Source organism: Saccopteryx bilineata, chromosome 1 (assembly GCF_036850765.1).
Source record: "Saccopteryx bilineata isolate mSacBil1 chromosome 1, mSacBil1_pri_phased_curated, whole genome shotgun sequence".
Taxonomy (NCBI): Eukaryota; Metazoa; Chordata; class Mammalia; order Chiroptera; family Emballonuridae; genus Saccopteryx; species Saccopteryx bilineata.
Window position 1 is genome coordinate 355,119,977 of NC_089490.1, and position 20,668 is coordinate 355,140,644.

At 44.3% G+C, this 20,668-nt stretch overlaps 1 protein-coding gene across 9 annotated transcripts in view; it reads right to left on the bottom strand.

Annotated features, from left to right (window-relative positions):
• Nucleotides 1-20,668, bottom strand: part of TRIM66 (tripartite motif containing 66) — an 80,529-nt gene that overhangs the window by 39,249 nt on the left and 20,612 nt on the right. The window contains exons 1-2 of one of the 9 annotated variants that reach the window (XM_066250895.1): nucleotides 4,196-4,223; nucleotides 3,503-3,671 (exon numbers count right to left, since the gene is read on the bottom strand). The exons of 5 other annotated variants lie outside the window; for them this stretch is intronic. The gene's annotated coding sequence lies outside the window, so the exon portion shown is untranslated. Of the gene's footprint in view, nucleotides 1-3,364; nucleotides 3,384-3,502; nucleotides 3,839-4,195; nucleotides 4,224-16,389; nucleotides 16,435-20,668 lie in introns of those variants that run through there. 3 more of the 9 variants (XM_066250889.1, XM_066250894.1, XM_066250897.1) reach the window with 3 other exon arrangements.

The window sequence follows — 20,668 nt, forward strand, 5'->3', positions numbered from 1 at the left end:
CAATGGGTACTAAAAAATATTGCATATTTTACGTTTCTTTTGGGTTTGAGTATTCCTTGCACTCAGGCACCTGGAAGTTTTCAGAGTGATGGAGAAAAAGCCAGCCCAGGGTGATAAAGGAATCAGGTCTGATCCAGAGGAGAGGTGTGGTGCTTGAGAAAGGCTGTAAATTGGGAGATGCGGGTTCCAGGCCCAGGGCAGGCACTATCTGTGTAACCTTAGGTAAGCGATCCCCCTTTTCCATCCTTAAAATGAGGGAAATGGGAATATCAGGCAAGCGTGGAATATCCAACCCTCTTCCTCTGTCTACTGCAGCCAGGCTTCAGAAACATTCCCCCAGGCAAGATGGGAAGGCACAGCCAGCCAAACAGCCCCTGGCTATTAGGTCAGCAAGCCGGAAGCCAAGCTTGTGCCTGAGGGAGGCCTGGAATGAAAGGCCCACCCACCTGAAGAGGGGCTGCCGCAGCAGACAATAGAGATGGAGAACTGTGGCAGGCCTGCAAGCAGGCCCCAGGGAGACTGTGGGGCCCAGGGCCAGCAGGGGACATGTGTTCTCTGTGTCCAGAAATTCTTATCTTCCCTCAGAAGGTCCCTGACCCCACAAGCTGTGTCCAACTTGAACTTTTAAAAAAAATTTTTAAGAGAATTCCCCATTTTCAATGAGAATACCAAAACAAAGAAATTTTAAGACAACTGAAATTACATACATGAATTTTTACACGTCATATATCTAAAATTATCCAACATCTACTTATAATATTCAAAGTTAATTTAGTTATTAATACATGTTTTAAATACTATTTAGATATATATTGCTTTTCCCCCCCATTTGAATTATTCAAGCAACAGCCTTAAGCTTCTATTTAGCACACAGGAACATCAATTCTGAGAAATGGTCCAAAGGCCACACAACCATCCCCAAAGGTGGGGCTTCTGCTCCCAGAATGAAGAAGTCACTGGCACCAGAGATCCTCTGGGGGTCCCAGCAGCCTGGGAGAGTGGCTCTGAAATCCAAAGATGTTCAGTCAATCCCTTACAAGAGTGAACACTTCTGCTCCCTGGGATGTGTGGGACGCCACTCCCTGAACCAGGCACTTTACATGTGTTATCTCATTTAATCATTCAACCTCCTCCGAGAGGCAGGCATTGTCCCATTTCATAGCTGGAGAGACTGAGGCTCTACGAAGTTGTCACCTATCAAAGGTCATACAAAGCAAAGGCAGAACTACAGTTGAAACCCTTTTCACAACGCTATGCTCCTCTCTCATTCCAGTGTAAATAAAAAAGGTAATTTTATTTTAATCAACTAAATAATGTAAGTATAGCCCTGGCCAGTTGGCTCAGTGGTAGAGCGTCGGCCTGGTGTGCAGGAGTCCCGGGTTCGATTCCTGGCCAGGGCACACAGGAGAGTGCCCATCTGCTTCTCCACCCCTCCCCCTCTCCTTCCTCTCTGTCTCTCTCTTCCCCTCCCGCAGCCAAGGCTCCACTGGAGCAAAGTTGGCCCAGGCGCTGAGGATGGCTCTATGGCCTCTGCCTCAGGCGCTAGAATGGCCCTGGTTGCAACAGAGCAATGCCTAGATGGGCAGAGCATTGCCCCCTGGTGGGCATGCCAGGTGGATCCTGGTCGGGCACATGCGGGAGTCTGTCTGACTGCCTCCCCGTTTCCAACTTCAGAAAAATACAAAAAAGAAAAAGAAAATAATGTAAGTATATAAGTAAAATGTTCCATAATAATGATCAGACACTACTGATGACATGGAACCAGCTCTGGATCTCAGAACCCAAAAGAAACTGAAAGCCAGCCCCAGCTATGCTTAAAGTTTTAAGAAATATGACCTTTTTTAAACAAAGTGAAACAGTTTTTCTGCCTGGAGAAAATAAATCTGGCTAGAACAGTGGTTCTCAAACTCTGTTACATAGCTGAATCATATGAAGCACTTTTAAACATCCCATATCAATCATTGTAAATCAATTTCAAGCAATGGGATCCAGGCATCAGTATTTTTAAGAATGCCCCAGGTGAACGCAATGTACAACCAAGTTTGAGGCCAGTGCCTTTAGAGAGAGCACCCCTTCCCCTGTGGCCGTACCTGATAGCTCTGTCCCCTGTATCCAGTAGGCCCACCGATTTTAAAGAGGCTCCGAAAAGTTAGATTCTGAATGCAGCTGTGATGTATTTTCCCCCTGACAGAGAAGAGCCAACACCAGATGCTCAACATACAAAAGGGTATCCTGACACCTAGGTACCCTGGGGGTTGGCGGTCAGTTGGCAGACATTTTGCCTCCTCTAAGTCCCAGCTTCACTAAAGGACCAATGAGCAGGCTTAGGGTGCAGCCTGAGGTTTGGCACTACAGGTCTGCTACAGGGTCCTAGAGTATGCTGAGCGTAGGGCTTAATGAGGCAGCAAGGGAAGGGGGCCAAGACGGTGGGTACTCCACCCTTCAGACATGAACAGCAGAGCCAAGACAACCTGACCAGCAGGAGCTGGGGTGGAGAAAAATCCCAAGGAGGTCTCAGAAAGTGAGCACTGGGTCAGCAGCTCAGCCCAAAAGGCAGGGACACATACATCCCAGGTGCATAATAAACATGAGCTCAGTGCTAAGCAACCAAACCTGTGAAGGTTAAGAAGCCCTTCATTCTAGCTCTTGTCCACAGCCCCATGAAACTTTGTAGCTGGGGCCCAAGCTCTGGCTCCAACAGAGAGCATCCTCTGCAGCAGCCTAATAATGTTCCTTTGCCTGTAAAACCAAAGCTGGACAGATGGAGCTTGTTTCACTGCTCATCTAGCCAATTTCCTTACCATAAACATGGTGACATGGAATCCCAGAAAGAGGAAGGAACTCAGCCAAACACCACAGAGCCCTTGTAAAACACAGGCGGTATCTAAACCACTTAGCAGTCCCTGATTAACTCTGTAGCCACAAGTAAGACATTCTACCTCTCTATGCCTGTCAGAAACTATACAAGGGAAAAAAAAGCCCACTCTGGTCCTACCCTCTGGTGGGCTGGTTATGTTTACTAACCATTCCTGTCCTCCCACCCCAGGGCAGCTCTAGGGTACTGGGCATCAGTTAAGACCCCCAGCACAGAAGCCCCTAAAGCGTTCCTCTACTCCACAGTGCAGAGTAGCACCACCTTTGAGAAATACATTGTACCCATTCCCCAGATGCCCAGTCCCTGCCAGAAAGACAGATTTTGATTCTAAGTGGCTGCTGCTCCTGCCCCTGGCTGCCAACAGGCTTACCTGTGGCTCTTGCTGCTCTGTGATTAGAGCTACACCTGGGAGAGAAGTCAGAAGAGCGACAGGTGAGCCCACCACAGGTCCCAGAGGATGGTGCTTACCAAGCACCCAGGAACACCCACCCTGCATGCTGCAGTCAACTGGTCCACAGGGCCTAAGCCTCGGGGAGCTGGGCACTGGGTGGGGTAGGGGGAGCAGCCTGGATCCTCTCCTCCTTTCTCTGATACAGCCTCAGCCAGGGCTGCATTTCTCCAGCTCACCTGAGATGCTGCTGCAAGAAAGGGCTTGGTTGACTCCTCCTGTTCCTGTTTATCTCGAAGGCTCTGCAGCAATTTTCCCAAACAGAACAGCAAGAGGGAGACCTCAAAGAGGCGACTCTCTTCCTAGCTGCAGCTCCTTCCTAATCCTCTGGGTGCCTTGGAATAGAAGCTCAGAAGGAAGAAAACAAGATTTTCAACTTTCAGGAACTAGCTTTGTCGCTCTCTGCTCAGCTCAGGAGGCCATCACTCTCAGCCTTTTAGGACTCGATCCAAAAATCCTTCAGCCCTCCATGTTCCCCAAAATGACAGTGCTCATGTGTGGCCGGAACCTGCCTGGATCCGGCAGCTCATTTAAATAGAGCTCATCACAACAACAGTGTCGGTGGAGAAGTGAGTAGCTGCAGGGCCCTGGGGACCCCCTGTTTATACGTAGGAAGAATGATGCAATCTGGGTATCAAAATAGCAATCCAGAATGGAATAACAGGCTCACGCAGCAGCGGTGCCTGCACAGCCAGAGCTCAAGTTGACACACTCTGTCAGCCCCACACTGCTGCAGCACGCAGATGCCAGGCACACACTCTCACTGCATCATTTTTAAAATCAGTAGTAGCCCAAGATATCCCTCCAAGCCCCCGGCACTGACGGAGGGGGCAGGGGGCTTCAACAGACATTAAAATCTACTACATACTCACCTGCTCCTGCCACTTCACCTGAAGTCCTTATCCTGTGACGTCACAGTCAGTTGCCATAGTGACCAATTGTCCGTCACAAGTGGAGGATTAGGACTTCAGATAGAGAAGACACACATTTTATGATGCACCAAGGTCCTGGGAGGTGTCCCTTGGCATCTAACTCCACCCCCCAGGGAGATACAGCCATGCAGGAGCAGGGAGGAAAAACAGGATTGAGCTGGAGCAATGATATTAGAATGGGGCAGAACAAGTACAAGGTAACTGCAAAAGTGGAGAGTACAGGAAAATTTCAATAGCACAGAGAGGGACTGACACAGAATGAGCTTGGAAACTGGTAGGAGAGTAAGCTCCGGAAGGACCCTGAATGCTAAGGAGTTTGGACTTTGTCCTAAAAGCAAAGGCAGCCCAGAAAGGACCTGAGAGAGACAGAGATTGGCTTTATGATTATTTTGACGGACTGGAGACAGGAGGGCGATCACAGAGGAGGTTTGGGCCATTGAGCATCAATGGGATCCTGAACAAGGGCAGAAATAGAAAGAAAGGGACAGAAGAATCAATTCAAAGAGAACCAAAAGAATATAAACAAAATGGGATGTTGGGGTCAGTGGTAATGTGTGAAGAAGAAGGAGTGAAATGAATGGGCTGTCATGAACAGCGGCACATAACAGGAGGACAAAAAGGACAGTTGCCAAATCCCATCTTGCCTGTGCCTACTTTCTTTGGCCCTCACAGCCTCTTAAGATCATGCCTCATCCTACTGCCTTGCTGGATCAGTGATTCACAAATCCAGAGGGTTTCTCAGAAATCCCAAGTTGATCAAATCCAAGTCTCTTAGGTATGGGTATGGGACCAAGAATCTATATTTTTACCAACTTCCACAAATAATTCTTTTATTTGTTTGTTTACTTATTTACTTACTTGTTTGTTTATTTTAACTGAGAGTAGAGGAAAAACAGAGAAAGACTCCCATATGTACCCTGACTGGGATCTCCCCACCCACTCTACCCACCCCACCCCAGTCTGTGCTCAAATCAATCAAGCCATTGCTGCGGGAGAGGAAGAGAGAGAGAAGGGGGAGAAGCAGATGGTCACCTCTCCTTTGTGCCCTTACCGAAAATCGAACCTGGGACTTCCACATGCCAGGTTGACGGTCTACCGCTAAGCCAACCAGCCAGGGCAACAAATAGTTCTTAAGTATCCAAACCAGCTCTGGTTCAAGGACCAGTAATCTGAAACCAATGGCCTGGAAAACTGCAGTATCCTCCTGGCAGGTCTTCCTGCATCCAGTCTTGTCTCCTCCAATCTTCTCAGGCAGAATGACTTTTTTAAAATATAGATTTGATCATATTCCATTGCCCCCAAACCCCACTGTCTATAGAATAACTTACGTTGATTGAGACCCAACACAAATGGCCCTAAATTTCTTTTCCAGAGTTCTCACTTCTCTACTTCAAGTAATTCTATATTCTAGCCAAAATTAACTCCCTCCTGCTCCTCCTGGCCTCTCTTTCATGTGCCTCCTCCTAACACTACACCTACCTGCGAGTCACTGCCATATTTTTTGGCCTTGCTTGGCTCTTACAGTTATTCCTACTTGATGTCACCCACAGGTTCAAATCCCACCCAATTTCCCCAGGCAGGGCCTAACACGGGTCAGAGAACTACAGTTCGCCTGTCTTTTGTGAATAAAGTTTTATTGGAACACAGTCACGCCTATCCATTTCCATATTGTCATGGTTATTTTTGTGTTGCAGTGGCAGAGCTGAGGAGTTGTGACAGCACCTGGATGACCCGCAAAGCCAAATATATTTACTATCTAGCCCCTTAACAAAAAAGTTTGCTGAGCCCTGGCCTAAAGGAACAACTACTTAAATTGTTCCAGCCTCACCCTTTGGGGTTCAATTCTGGTAGTGGGGATCCTGCTTATTCCCAAGTCAACCCACATCCCTATGTGCTCTAGTTCTGATAACTGGGTCACATTTGAGCTGGACCTTCAGTGTGGGGTAGGATGTTACCAATGAGGAAAGGGCATTTATTTCAGAGGGAGGGAACATGACAAACAGAAGATTTCAGGTATTAAAATGTAAGGCCTCTTGCGGAAAGCTCGGTCATACAGAGGAATGACAGATGAAGCTCTTAAATTAGTTTGGGGTGAGACTGGGAAGAGCCTGGATGGCCGTGCTAAGTTTCTGTTCTGAACTGCAAGCAAATGGGAGCCTTAGGTAGCTAGAAAGGCAGGCCTCAAATAGGAGAGAGTGATCAGGGCTGAAGCCAAAGGATTTCGAAGATTAACCCACAGAGGCAACAGGTGAAGTGAGAGCAGGCTGGGCATCCAGGGACTGGGGGGCAGGGCCAGGCAGTAGATCTGAGCCCAGAGTCAAAATCTTGGCATGCATCCCGGGTGACAGGCTGAGATTGGACAGGAAGGGTCCATAGCCTTCAGAGCCCATGCTCCTAGGAACCACCCAACTGGGAAACAAGCTTTCTGTGCCAAACAAAGAACCCACAGTGGAATGCAGAAAATACAGGAAGGATGAATCCTAGCTCATATCATGTGATAGAGTGGCACCTCTATCTCTTTTCACTTCAAATCTCAAGAACCAATCCAAGGACTGATGCACTGACATACTCCATGCAAAGCCACTGTCCCCATTTCCAAATGGGCCTGGACAGAGAAACAATGGGGGAACCAAGGGAAGCAGAGTCCCAACTTTAGGTCCGCAGTTCCTATTAGCCCTCAAGCCCAGGCAAGCCCTAGACTAGCAGCCAAGGGAGCTGGATATATTTTTCTAGTTCTGTAAGTGAACAATTAGGACACTCAGCAGGATACTAGCCCTTTCTGGACTCCTGATGCCCCATTTATGCAATGAAGGTTTAGAGATAAACTCCAAGGGTCTTTCCTGCTCTCCATCCCCCAAAGCGTCAACTATGACTGATCCCCCTTGAATGAGAGAGTTCCAGCAAACAAGAGACCTGTCCTTTCATCACAGCTACCATGAACTTCCTCCTTTAGCAAACCTGTTCTAGCTATAGCCTTCCGCCCAAACACAGCCTGCCTCCTTCCTATTACCAGGAGAATTGCTCTCCCAGTAAGGGTGCTGTTCTGAGGTGCACAGTGCTACTCCCAGGGCCCTAGAGGGCCAATTAAGTTGAGGAAACTGTGCATGAACTAAAAAGCCATCCCGTGATAGGGTTCCTGAGCTCTAGCTTCTGCACCTGCTGCACACACAGCTCAGCCCAGTTCAGCAGCCTGACTTCCACCTGGGAGACTTGGGTCACTGCCCACAACAGGCCCCCAAAATGGCTGGACACTATTCAGCACCTGGAACAAGCAAATGGCCATCATGTTACCTACCAGGCTCCTGTTGCTGAGCTCTCAGCAACCCCCCCCAACATCCCACCCTCCCCCAAGCCATTAGAGCCCCTCCAGCTGAGCTGCTCATTATTATAAGCACCATTTCCCACTCTGACTCTGAGGTTGTAACATCTTGCATCAGTTCTCTCTCTTTGGATCTTCCCAAAGCCCCAATGGCTGCTCACTGAGGGACAGAGATTGTTCCCCCTTCCAGCATTTGTAATTTACAAGTAACATGCTGTCACCTGTTACCAGGTTCAGGTGGTTATTTGATGTTCTTCAAGCTCTTCAAATCCTGCCCTGAGAGTCAGGAAAGACCCAGTATCACCCAGTCACTTAGTGCTAGAGTCCAGAGTTTCAGGGTCATGATTGCCAGACCAGGGTTCTGGCCACATCTTGACTGCATCACCCACATTGACAATGGAAAAAGATAACTAAATGTTGGGAAAACAGCTGTTAGGCTTGCTCACTGGTTTACCAGCTGCAAGCACTTTGCTTGATTAGTATGGGAGTATGTGGCAGCACCATGTATGTATAGTCTATATAAGGCTACAGGTGCTTGCCCTCAGGGTGGATGGTGGATTGCCAATTGTGGGTTGCCCGCCCACCACTGTGAGGAGTCATTTTTGCTGTTCATTTGCCTGAGAAGCAGTTTTTCCCTGCCTGTTTGCTCATTCACTGTTGTGAGAATCTATTCAACGGTAATGCCCCAACACTTTTTGGCTCCAGTTTCTCTACCATCTGCCCAAATCCAATGTAGACCTGTTTGGCCTCAGCTACCAGCATTGCACCTGGTATAGTGGGCAGGATTTGGATCAGATTGATATGGAGCTGCCAACACCCTTGAAAGGTGGGGCAGAGGAGTGGTCTTTGTTCTCCAGCATATGATTCCCCATGGCTATCCTTTTGGAGGCTGTAGGCTGGGTGTTTTTTACAGCCCAGTGAGCAGAAATCAAGAGCTCTGTTAGAGAGGCTGTCCAAGTTTGAGACCTCCAGGAAGAGCTGCAGACAGAGCACCAACAGCAGCAGGAACTACGACAGTTGCTGGAACAAGAGGCTGACTGCTTTCAAGAGCTGCAGTGTGAGATGCAGGCTGAGCATCAACAGCACCTGGAACTGAAACGGTTGCTGGAGAAGAAATTATGGTTCCATGAGCTTGAGTTTGTCCTGGAACCTGAATGTTGGCAATGACAATTGTTGGAGGAACAACTGTGGGTTCAAGAGCTCGAGCTTCCAGCTTCAGGTTGAGAGCAACTGCAGGAGCCAAAGCAGGTGCTGAAGATGGAGCTGAATCCATGCTGGGAGAGTAGCTCTGAGTCGGTGGTTGTAGTCATTTCCGACTCTTCTGAGCAGGAGGAGATTCAGGCTGGAACAGACTGAGAGCCTCCACAGACTCAGAGCCTGGCCAGTGGTCACCCAGAAGGTAAAAACCCAGCAGCCAAGAGCGCCTCGGGGGCAGGCACAACCCCCTCTGCACGTAGTGGAGCGTTCTGTGGCCCAGCCCTACACCCAGACAGAGCTGATGGAGTTAGGGGAGAGATTCAGGCAGAAACCCACCAAGTCCCTGGCAGCTTGGTTGCTGCAACTGTGGGAGATACGGGTGGATGGCATCATGCTTTCTGGAACAGAGATGGAGAAATTGGCTGCCATTACCACGCACTCCTCCTTGAGGAAGCATCTTCAGAACTGCCATGACAACCCAGAGAAACCATACCCTATTAGAATGGGTGATGGCTGCCATTTGTACGGTCTGGCAGAATGCTGGGGACTTGCCAGGGGCAGTGAGCTAGAAGCAGTCCTATAGTGAGCTGCCACAGGTCCTTCAGGAACTAGGTATGAAGAATGCTGCGTTCAACCCAAGGTCCCGTGGGCCACATGAAGTATTTATGGCAGGGATGAGGGACCTTATCCTCTGCAGCACCTCATCAGCCCTTTTTGGGCCACTAGTGGCTATCCTGAGCCCCTAAGTGGGGCAGCCCATCAACATGGTTACACAGATGGTGGCAGATTTGGAGGAGCTGGAGACAGCACGAGACTGTAAGGCTATGAGGGCTGCTGCCCATGCTGTGCCCCCAACTAACAAGATAAATGGGCCTGTAAGATACCCGAACACAGATGTGGGTAGATTTGATTGCAGCTGGGGCAGATAGAAATTGGATGGCAGGTCTAATAAAGTCCTGTTAGAGCTTTGGCAGCAGCTTAAAGTCTCAACAGAGGTTTCAGCTGCTGAAAAAGTGGGAGAATTGGGCGGTCCCAGCAGCTAACAAGAAAATGGCTGGCATTCAGGTTGCACAGTTGCAAGATTACTTGCTGGAGACAGCTGTGGAAGAGGACGATCCCACAAGACCTGTTATCCCAGTTTTGAATAGGGGGAAGGCCGAGGAACCCGCCCAACTGGGATGGGCGGGAGCTGGAGAGCCCATGTGACCTTGGCAATGCACTGGTCCCCTTCTAATGAACAGCAGGTGTTGGCATTAGAGGGTCATAGGTGCTTTTTTGCAGCAGCAGCAGCAGTAAGAAAACTGTCAAGGTGGCACAGGCCTTGAATGTGTTTACCCCATCAGGCCCTGTAAGCTTGCTAAGAGGTTTGAATGGGGCTTGTGGCAACAGAAGACGGCTTAGAGAAAGGTGCTGAGACCCATTAATAAAGAGCTGTATGGCCAGTTGCCTGCCTGTAATGAACCTTTACCTTGGTGATTTGCACAGACAGCTGGGCTGTCTTTCGTGGACTGATCACTGAGTGGTGTAATGGACTCTCAGACTGCAACCAGAGCAGGGCACCAGCTCCCTTGCTGTATGGACATGCCACTTGTGGACAATATGAGAGACCACGATGGGGGGGCCCTCCTGCACCGGGAAGCTGTTCCCATCCAGTTGCAGAGATGCACCAAGGACATTTTCTTTAGTGGACATAGCCCTGGATTACATAGGCCCTCCCACCTACCGTAGGATTGGGCTAGAGGTGGGCCTCCAGTTAATTCTCTAGGCAGAGTGCTCAGGAAGACATTGTGAAGGGCACCTTTGTAATTACTGTATAACTTGTGCTGTTGCTGTAGACTTTAATGTAGCTCACTCCTTGCACAGCGACCATTGCAGAAGATACCTGTCATGTAGACTGTGAAGCAAGCAACTCTAAAGGGGTGGAATGTTGGAAAGACAGCTGTTAGGCTTGCTTGCTGGTTTACCAGCTGCAAACACTTTGCTTGATTGGTGTGTGAGCACGTGGCAGCACCACATGTATAGTCTTACATGTATAGTATACTTACATGTATAGTCTTACATGTACATATAGTAAGGCTACGGGTGCTTGTCCTCAGGGCAGATGGCAGTTTGCTGATGGTGGATTGCCTGCCTACCTCTGTGCGGAGCCATTTTTGCTATTCATTTACCTAAAAAGTGATTTTTCTCTGCCTGTTTGTCTGCCAATGCAAGAATCTATTAAATGGGAATGGCCCAATGCTTTCTGGCTCTGCAGTTTCTCTACCATCTGCCTGAATCCAATTGTGAACCTGCCTGGCCTCTGCCACTGGCATTATACTAAACAAGTAGATTCTGGAATTTTAGAAGCAAGGTCTCTAAGCTAGGATTTGTCTTTTAGTAGATTTGAAGAGAAAGAATAATGTTCCTTTTACCTTTATGGGAAAGGAAATATCCAATTAATTGCCTTTTCTCCCCTAAAACAGCAAATAAAGCCACTGACACCCTGAGAATTTTGAAAACATCCAGCACCTAGTAAATGTCAGTTTCAGGCAGGCCAGCTACCTCCAGAGCTTGCTACCTGTGTTTCAAGTATCAGGTTGGGACTCAATGGTCAACTTTCTAGCTAGAATTTGACCTGTTACTATTTCAATTAAGCTTAAAAGTAAATAGTCCCGAGTGGGTATTCTCATCAACAGAGTAAAGTCATTTCCAATATCCAGCTTTTCTGCACAGAGCCTGTAGCTCCAGTCATCCCACTGCATGGCTATGCCACGGTGTGCTCAGCACACTACCACCTTTTCTCTGGTCCCCCATCACTAGCTTTGGAAGACCTTACCCTGCTGGTCTCCTCAGAGCCCTGAGACCTGATGCAGAGCCATTTCCTAGTGTGACCGAGTTGCTGGAAAGAATCTCAGCTAGGCTGTGGCTGCATTAATTAAAGACTTACACTTGACTCAGGCTGCAAAGTTGGTCCTTCCCTCAAGTATTCTCTATGGAGTCTCCCCATCAATTCAGTGAGGATTCCAGTGAGAGTGGAATGTCCCCAGCAAAGTGCTACAGTACAGATCACAAGCTTTGAGGACAGGTGAACATGAATTTAACCTGATCTGACAATTTACTACCTTCTCCTCTATTTACCTTCTAAAACCTCAGATTGGTAGAAATAGGATAAACCCTTTAGCAAGGCTGTGTTCCTCCTCTGCTGGATAAAGTGGCCATGCTAAAAGCTCTTTCCAAAGAAAAAAAAACTCCCAAAATGTGGCTTCTCAAATTATGAACCAGAAGTCTAAGTTCAGGTATTGGGTATCTCATTAGGCTTACTAGAGATAGGTGACCACTTTGCTTTTTTACCAGACAGCTCATTTGGGTGCCATTCTTATAGTCTGTCAGAAAGTATGCAATAAGCAACTGATGCCTGATATCCACCAATCCTGGTGTATAAAGAACCTTCCAGAGGTATTGTTCCTCTGCCTTAACTTGAAACAATCTTCTCTTGCCATCCCTGCCACACTGTATGATTACTACCTGTTTAAGTATCTGCCCTTCAAAAAGAGTATGAGTTCCTTGTCTTTTCATCTCCATACCCTAAATGCCAGAGTACACAAAAGTCAATATAGGCAGTCCTCGGTTTACGAATGAGATAGGGTCTGTAGGTTTGTTCTTTTTATTATTATTATTATTCATTTTAGAAAGGAGAGAGAGAGAAGAGAGAGAGAGAGAGAGAGAGAGAGAGAGAGAGAGAGAGAGAGAAGGGGGGCAGGAGCAGGAAGCATCAACTCCCATATGTGCCTCGACTGGGCAAGCCCAGGGTTTCGAACCGGCGACCTCAGCATTTCCAGGTCAACGCTTTATCCACTGCACCACCACAGGACAGGCTGTAGGTTTGTTCTTAAGTTAAATTTGTAGCTGGGACAGGTATATTTACCTATTAAACAGATGTTTGTCTTAACATAGTATTTATTTTTACCTTTCTGTGCATATAAATACTTAAATATTTTCAAACCTACAAAACTTATCTCATTCATAATCTGGGGATTCCTATAAATACCTTTGAAGGAGACAGACATACAAACCAACAAATACCACACATCACAGTGTCCCCAAATCTCCAAGTGGTAGAGGAAGATTATTCCACTCTTTACCCATAAATGCAAATATGGAAGGTAACAATAGCCTAGCCAGATGCTAGAACACAGTAAAGAATATAAGATGCCACATACTCAAGAAATTCCCTCACAGGTTCCAAAACAATCATATTTGCATCTAACAGACTATTTTCCACTTCAATTTCACAAGTTCTAAATAATATTATTGTCACATTTCTTGGTCTCTTACTATATACTAAGCATATAATAGAATGTTTTATGTGTATGTTTCATTTAATCTTCCCAACTATCCTGAGTGAATCACTACTATCATCATCTCCATTTTATAGGCGAGAGAACTTGCCCAAACTACATAACTATTAAATAGTGGCAGGCATACCAGGACTCACATTCAGATACCCAGATATACTAATACCAGAGTTTATAATGTTGGTCTTCAATGGACTTAGAAAACTTGGCAACAAGCACTATGATTCTGATGATTGTCATTTGTATGAATTTAGTTTTCCTAGAGTCAAAGCCTTGAGACATACATATTAGCTCATGTTCAAAAAGTTAGGTGAGATCAAAGACTTACACATAAGACCTAAAACTCTTAAACTCTTAGAAGAAAACATAGAGTAAAAGCTTCGTGGCAATGGATTTGACAATGATTTCCTGGATATGACACCAAAAGCACAGATAACAAAAGAAAAAATAGATAAGTTGCACTTCATCAAAATAAAAAACTTTAATGCATCAAAGAGCACTATCAAAAGAACAAAAAGGCACCCCAAAGAGCAGGAGAAAATATATGCAAACCATATATCTGACAAGGATTTAGTATTCAGAATATATAAATAACTGCTACAACTCAACAATAACCTGATTTAAAAATGGGCAAAATTAGCCTGACCAGGCAGTGGCACAGTGGATAGAGCGCTGGACTGGGATACAGAGAACCCAGGTTCAAGACCCCGAGGTCGCCAGCTTGAGCACGGGCTCATCTGGTTTGAGCAAAACTCACCAGCTTGGACCCAAGGTCGCTGGCTCGAGCAAGGGGTTACTTGGTCTGCTGTAGCCCCATGGTCAAGGTACAGATGAGAAAGCAATCAATGAACAACTAAGGTGTCAAAACAAAAAACTGATGATTGATGCTTCTCATCTCTCTCTGTTCCTGACTGTCCCTGTCTATCCCTCTCTCTGACTCTCTCTCTCTGTCTCTGTAAGAAAAAAAAAGGGGGGCAAAATTAAAACTATACCATTAAAAAGTAACTTCCTATTTCCAAGTCACTCCAGCCCCTAGCAACCACCATTCCAATTTGTCTCTATGAGTTTGACCATGCTAGGTACTACATTAAGTAGAATCATATATATATATATATATATATATATATATACACACACACACACACACACACACACACACATACACACATATATATGTGTGTGTGTGTATATATATATATATATGACTGGCTTATTTCATTTAGCATAATGTAGTCTAGAGTCATTCATATATTTTGTGTCAGAATTTCCTTATTAAGGCTGAATAATATTCCACTGTATGTATACACAGTACCACATTTTTTAAAATTCATTCACCTATTGGATGGCTTCTACCTATTTGCTATAGCAAATAATGCTAATATGAACATGGGGATATAAATATCTCTTTGAGTCCTCACTTTTAATTCTTTTGGGTATATACCCAAAAGCAGAATTTCTGGATCAAATGATAATTCTACTTTTAAATTTTTTTAGGAAATACCATACTGTTTCCACAGAAGTGGCACCATTTTATATTCCTAACAACAGTGCAAAGGATCCCAATCCTCACCAACACTTACTATTTTATGTTCTGCTTTTGAAGTAGCTAATGTATGTGAGGTGATATTTCATTGTGGTTTCGATTTGCATTTCCCTAAGACTATTGATATTTAGAATCTTTTCAAGTGCTCAGTGGTCATTTATCTCATTTAGAGAAATGTCTATTCAAGTCCTTAGCCATGTTTTTTTTTCTTTCGCCATTTTTAACTTTTATTATTGAGATGTAAGAGTTCTTTATTTATTCTGGATATTAACCCAATAGTTCTGGAACTTTTAAGACATATTTAAGATTCACCATATTTATAAATTTAATTTATTGGATTTCTAAGAGTTCTTTAATTAGGAATGCTTATTTGCTAGACAATTGCATTACTTAAAAATATTTGTAAGCTAAAATCAAAAGTTTAAGAAAGAACAATATTTAAGTTATAAGTTTAAAAGTCAGATATTAGCCTGATCAGGTGGTGGTGCGGTGGCACAGTGGATAGAGTGTCGGACTGGGATGCTAAGGACCAGGTTCAAGACCCTAAGGTCGCCAGCTTGAGCACGGGCTCATCTGGTTTGAGCAAAAAAGAGCTCACCAGCTTGGACCCAAGGTCGCTGGCTCGAGCAAAGGGTTACTCGGTCTACTGAAGGCCCGTGGTCAAGGCACATATGAGAAGGCAATCAATGAACAACTAAGGTCGTAACAAAAAACTGATGATTGATACTTCTCATCTCTCTCCGTTCCTGTCTGTCCCTCTCTCTCTCTCTCTGTCCCTGTAAAAAAAAAAGTCAGATATTAACTTAAAAGTTCAAAGTAGACCATATCTTCTTTGTGTTCTAAACTCTCAATAGAGACTCAGAGAGGTTAGGTAGCTTGCTAGAGGGTTTGGAGAGCTCAAAATTCAGATCTAAAGACAAATGAAAGTTATACTGCCTCAAAGATAGTCTAAACTTCTGTTACAAATCACTTTGAAAATACTGCCAACAAAAATACAAACAAGAAGATAATGGGCAATGGGTGCCTGATGCAGCATGCAGATGTTTTGTTGAGTTGTACACTTGAAACCTATATGGTTTTGTGAACCAATGTCACCCCAATAAATTCAATAAATAAAAAAGGATGTTTCAAAACACTGTAAACTTATTTGGTTTTCTTATTCAATGAATACCCTTTGCACCTCTCTTAGGTGTCCTTTGCTACAGTACTGAAGTGAAGGGACCTGGTTCCTGTCTCCAAGGACTTCACAGTTCTCAAAGAGATTGTTTCCTAGGAAACCTGACATTCAGAAGCAAGATAGAAGCTCTTCCTCCCTACTGGGCAGCAACTTAGAAGGTGAATGAATCACACTAGTCAGAGTGTTCAAAATCTGTTCCTGATCAACCCTAGGAGCCCAGCCCATCTCCCCCTGCCTCAGGAGTCTAGTGAGCTGGGACCCTGCCTCTCTATCTGGAGAGTCAGCCCAACCTTGGATCAAAATCTTTCTAGGCTCTTAGTCTGCCAGCAATTTAAGGAAATCCCAAACATAAAAAGTCCCAGCTTACAAAACACATATATTAGGCATCAAGAGGATTTGCTTTGTCTCACAGATTCCCCAAAGAGTTGCTTTCAGCAATGAGTGAGTGTCCCTTGGGCATTTAAATTGTTTCTTTCTATAACTGAAATTCAGTTCCTATGAAACAGGAGAGACCTGTTGTATAGAAGGAGGTGAACCTATGCTGCTTTTATGTATTGTACTTACCATCTGGGACAGTCCTGTGAGCCTTAGCAACTTGCCCTAGCTCCTGGATCAAGCCTTGGAAGCAGTCCTTACAGAGCAGGTGCTGGCAGGGTAGGAGCCAGGCACCCACATATTGCAGGTCCTGCTGGCACAATGAGCAAGTCAGTATCATAGCCTCCATCTGTCCACTGCTATGCCTCTGGTCAACTAGTGGCAGCCTCATAGAGCTAAAGCCTACATCCATGCCCATGCCCAAAACTACAGCTTTTCCATTGATATCCTCAGGTGTGAAGCAGCATGTAGAGTGAGCAAGCTCCACTCCCTGTAAGTGAAGCACAAAGCAGAGTGATATATTTCCTGGAAGGGAAATATATCCTTTCTGTATAAGCCAGGGAGTACTCAGAGGCCAAGGCCTGAGAAGTACAGGCCATGTTCCTCCCCAGAACTGGAGCTCAAGACCTATAGCAGGACACAGCTTCAACCTCTCACTTGGGCCCAAAGGGCACCATCTCTGCTGTGGAAAACAAAGCCTGCCGTGTCTGCTAGGACTCAGTGGTTTTCAACCTTTTAACACTTGGGAATCAGTGAAAATAGAATTATTTCAGGGACCACTAAGGCAGAAATCACCCTGAGCATAAGCATATTCAACTAAGATCATCAAGTCTATAATCTTCATACAACATAAGGGTGGTTAACTCCTCTGTGAACTGGCATGAGATTTCTGGCAGACCAGTATGCACAATAGCAGTTGAAAAAACCATGTGCTAGGTCAGGGGTCCCCAAACTATGGCCCACGGGCCACATCCGGCCCCCTGAGGCCCTTTATCCGGCCCCTGCTGCACTTCTGGAAGGGGCACCTCTTTCATTGGTGGTCAGTGAGAGGAGCATAGTTCCCATTGAAATACTGGTCAGTTTGTTGATTTAAATTTACTTGTTCTTTATTTTAAATATTGTATTTGTTTCCGTTTTGTTTTTTTACTTTAAAATAAGATATGTGCAGTGTGCATAGGGATTTGTTCATAGTTTTTTTTATAGTCCGGCCCTCCAACGGTCTGAGGGACAGTGAACTGGCCCCTTGTGTAAAAAGTTTGGGGACCCCTGTGCTAGGTTGTGTGTTTCTTACAGGGTTTGCCTTCAGAAGTGTCCCAGATCTACCTGTGTATGTGTACAAGCTTTATCCAAAATTTCATTTTGGAAGAGAGAAAGTAGTTTATTAAATGCCAAGTTTATGTTAGGTGTTTTATATCCTGTATCTCAATCCTAAAGCTACCCTTGACAATAAGCATTTTGATACTTTTACAAATTATGTGATACCACGAGCAGCTGAGGAAAAAGAGGCTCAGAGAGGTTTAGTAACTGCACAAACACAGATCAGGATTCAAACCCCTGTCAGTCTGATTCCAGACTTCATTCTCTTAACTACTCACGCTGAGGTCCACATGCATATTTACATGAGTTCTCTCCAATCATCTTTTTAAAATTAGTGTTTCATCCTGGTAAGATTTTTTAAAGTATAAATATGCTGGATCATCTACATATCCACAAATACATGATTTTAGGGGCAGTGTTAACAGTTTAGGATCTAGTTTGCACCAAGCAGTATATTACTTTATCTCAGAAGAGAAGTTCCAGGCCAGTTAGCTCAGTCAGTTACAGCATCGTCTGAAAACAAGGTTGCAGGTTTGACCCCTGGTCAGGGCACAAACAAGAAGCAACCAAAAAATATACAACTAAGTGGAACAACAAATAAATGCTTCCCTCTCTTTCTCCCTTCCTCTGTCTCTTTAAAAGAAAATATGTATATTTTGATAAATAAAAAAGAAGAGAAAACAAAGGGGCCAACTTAATATGTAAAGGATGCATTCTTCCCACATGAAGTATAAATGAGTGGGCACACATGGATGACTGTTTCAGTACATACTTGGAATGAACAACGGAGAGAAACTGGGCCACCATCATTGAGGGGAGGGGGAGTAAGATTGCCAAACTTAACCACATTTAAATTATAGTGTGAAAGTAGTTTAGTAACACATCATCTGCGGATGAAGTTACTATTATTAATTTGTTTTGGTTTTTTATAATTTGTAAACTATATTCAGTTTTATAATTGTATAAAAACAAATGGAGTGTACCTAATTTTATATTTCTACTTATTTAAGGAACAAAACAAAAATCATTTAACTCAAATCTGGAGATCTGTAATTATACAAATTTTAGAGAACAGATAGCTCTTCAGTCCACAGGCTCTGGGAGTCAAGCCCATTAAGGACAAGGAGTAATGGGGTCTGGGAAAGGCCAAGCTGCTTGGAGGCCCTGCAAGATGCCACTGAATAAAGTAATGGGTAGATTTTCACCTTTAATTCTTTGTGGGGCTCTACAAGAAGTTATTTCCCAGAGAGTAGCCATAATAGCAGCTTCAGTGGAGGTGAGGGCAGTCTGAGAAGGTTTAAGTGGCTGAGTTTATAGACACTCAAGTATTTACTTTTTAAAATCACTTTTATTTTCTAATTACAGTTGACATACATCATATTAGTTTCAGGTGTAAACCTCAGTGATTAACCTTTATATAACTTACTAAGTAATGTTGCTTGAGAGGCTCCTCACATTGCCCTAATCTTCTTTTTGCTGTTCTGATTGGGTTTATTTTGCTTTCTTATATTTCTTTTTTTATAATTTGGAAAATTAAATTTAACAAGGTGACATTGATCAATAAGAATATATAGGTTTCAAGTAAACATTTCTATAGCATTTGCACTATTGCTTATGTTGTACACCCAACACCCAAAGTCAAATCATTTCCTTTCACCTTATATTTGTCCCTCTTTACAACCTTCACCCCATCCCTCCCCTACATCCTCCTCCACCACACTTCCTTCCACCTGGTAACCACTTCACTTTTATCTATGTCCATGAGTCTCAGTTTCATATCCCACGTATATGTGAAATCATACAGTTCTTACTTTTTCTGATACTTATTTCACTCAGTATAATGGTTCCAAAGGTCCATCCATGTTGTCGGAATTGGCACTGTGTCATCATTTCTTATGGCTAAGTAGTATTCCATTGTATATGTACCACATCTTCTTTATCCAATCCTCTATTGAGGGACACTTTGGTTGTTTCCGTGTCTTGGCCACTGTGAGTAATGGCTGCAATGAACACGGGGGTGCATGTGTCTTTAGGTACCAATGTTTTTGAGTTTTGGGAGTAGATACCCAATAGAAGGATTGCTGGGTCATATGGTAGTTCTATTCTTAATATTTTAAGGAACCACCATACTTTCTTCCATAATGGTTGTACTAATTTACATTCCCATCAACAGTGAATGAGGATTCCTTTTTCTCCACAGCCTCTCCAACACTTGTTATTACCTATCTTATTGATAATAGTCAATCTAACAGGTGTGAGGTGGTATCTCATTGTAGTTTTGATTTGCATTTCTCAAATAGCTAGTGAAGATGAGCATTTTTCATATATCTGTTGGCCATTTGTATGTCCTCTTGGAAGAAGTGTCTGTTCAGGTCTTCTCCCCATTTTTTAATTGGATTGTCTGCTTGCTTGTTACTGAGATTTGTGAGTTCTTATATATTTTGGATATTAAATCCTTATAAGAGCTGTTGTTTGCAAATATCATCTCCCATTTAGTTGGCTGCCTATTTGTTTTGTTGTCAGTTTCTTTTGCTGTGCAGAAGCTTTTCAGTTTGTTATAGTCCTATTCATTTATTTTTGCCTTTATTTCCCTTGCCTTTGGGGTCAAATTCATAAATTGTTCTGTACAGCCAAGTTCCAGGTGTTTAGTACCTATGTTTCAGATCTTATATTTAGGTCTTTGATCCATTTTGAAATAATTTTTGTGCACAGGGACAAACTGTAATCAAGTTTCATTCTTTTCCATGTAGCTTTCCAATTTTGCCAGCACCATTTATTGACAAGGCTTTCTTTTCTCCATTGGGTGATTTTGGCTCCTTTATCCAACAGTGGTCGGCAAACTCATTAGTCAACAGAGCCAAATATAAACAGTACAATTGAAATTTCTTTTGAGAGCCAAATTTTTTAAACTTAAACTATATAGGTAGGTACATTCCTTATCAAGGTAGCGCCCACACGTGGTATTTTGTGAAAGAGCCACACTCAAGGGGCCAGAGCCTCATGTGGCTTGCGAGCTGCAGTTTGCCAACCAGGGGTCTAAGATAATTTGTCCTTATATATATGTAGTTTTATTTCTGGGCTCTCAATTCAGTTCCATTGGTCCATATGTCAATACCATTCTGTTTTGGTTATCGTGGCTCTATAGTATAAC